Below are 2,118 nucleotides of genomic sequence, written 5' to 3' on the forward strand. Positions count from 1 at the left end.
GCAGCAGCAGCAGCAGGCAGCAGCAGCAGCAGGAGCAGCAGCAGTAGGCAGCAGGCATCAGCAGCAGTAGGCAGCAGCAGCAAGTTGGTTTTTAAAATTTAAATAATTCCTTGATTTATGCAAAAGAAGTTGGTTTTTAAAATTTAAATAATTCATTGATTTATGCAAAAGAAGTTGTTTGGAAGGATAATAAATATTTTTAAAAAAAATTGGAAAGGGTGTATAAATAGGTGTGTGTAGTAGTCATTCTAAAGGCTTGAAGAAAAGAAAAAAAAAAAGGAAGACGGGAATTCGGGGAAGAACGAGACTGCAAATCGAGGGTGAGAATTCGGTTTCATAAGTGTTCAAGCATCGATAAGGTTATTAGTCAGGTGAGTCTTCATGAGATTTTAATTGAGATGCATGCTTATGTACAAATTATTTGAGCATTACAATTTTTTTTATGTACATGTTTATGGGTTTAATACATGTATATGAATTATTATTGTGGGTTGCATGCTATTTGTTTGCATGTTTTCTTTTAAAAACATCAATTAGTATGTTATTTTATTTTGTCGGGTATGGGAAGGGGTCAAAAGTCATAAGAGATGGTACATCCTAGGGAGGGGTAACCGGACAAGGGATAGCCGTGTAACCCGGGGAAGTGCCGATGACGGTAAGACCTTAACCCGACGAAAAATTAAGAGATCTCATTATTATTTCAAAAAGGTTTGAAACAAATGTGCATATTATTTTATTTGGAGTATTGTGTATTTTATGCATGATGTGAAATGTATGATTGTGCATGAAAACCATGAACTCACCGAGCTTTATAAAGCTGACTATTAGTATGCATCTCAGGAGCTGGGTATTCAAGAACGGAAAAGGGCAAAGGTTCTGCGTAGGAAATAGAATTTTTATTCGAGTTATGAATTATAAAATTCGTATTAGCTTAATTGAATTTATGTGTAATGTAACCCGATATGGGAAGAGTTAGTTTTGGAGATATTTATTTATGATTAAATTATTGTAAGACTTCCGCTACGATAAGGCTTTATTAGCCGCTAGAATTTGGATCTTATTTTATTTTATTACGTGGCACCTTGTAATTGAAATGAGGGTGTTACACCCCGGCCCAGAGATCCGTTTTAGTGAGGAATCCCCGTCCTCAGGTTGAGCCGGTTTCCCCACCGGGTGGGGGCAAATCACCATCCTTACTAATTGTACTCATATACATTACTAAAGGGAAAATTGCACCAAAATGAAACCAACTTTCACCTAATTCCTATTTTGGAGAACCAACTTTCAAAATCGTCATTTTGGGGAACCAACTTGCACCTGATTACTATTTTGGGGAACCAACTTTCAAAATCGTAATTTTTGGGAACCAACTTACATCTGATTCCTATTTTAGGGAACCAACTTGCAAAATAATTATAGAAAAATAAGTAAAATTCGTTTTTTTTTCCAAAAATTAATGCAATAAAATCTATTTTTCATTTCAAATCTCGTTTTTTTAGTTCATATATCAAATTGAACATTTTTTAAAATAAATCCAAATTAGCACAATAAAAATTGTTTTTTACTAATGCAAAAAAAATTAATTTAATAGAAAAAATTAATTGATGCAATTGGTTAGATATAAAATTTTTGAATGTGATATTTAATATTTATTTTTTATTGCATTAATTAATTTTTTTCTAGGAAATTGATTTTTTTTGCATTAGTAAAAAAACAATTTTTATTGTGGTAATTTGGATTTTTTTTAAAATGTTCAATTTGATATCTGAATTAAAAAACGAGATATGAAATAAAAAATAGATTCTATTGCATTAATTTTTAGAAAAAAACGAATTTTAGTTATTTTTCTATAATTATTTTGCAAGTTGGTTCCCAAAATGACAATTTTGAAAGTTGGTTCCTCAAAATAGAAATCAGATGCAAGTTAATTCCCTAAAATGACGATTTTGAAAGTTAATTCCCTAAAATAGGAATTTGGTGAAAGTTGGTTTCATTTTGGTGCAATTTTCCTCGTTACTAAATGCATCCCTATCTAGTACTTTCCTCATCACATACATCAATATCAAAACTAACTTTTATCTTCCCAATGCATGAATTGATGTGATTTTAACATTAAAG

Source organism: Cynara cardunculus (assembly GCF_001531365.2).
Source record: "Cynara cardunculus var. scolymus isolate 2C chromosome LG 2, CcrdV1, whole genome shotgun sequence".
In the NCBI taxonomy this organism is placed as follows: domain Eukaryota; kingdom Viridiplantae; phylum Streptophyta; class Magnoliopsida; order Asterales; family Asteraceae; genus Cynara; species Cynara cardunculus.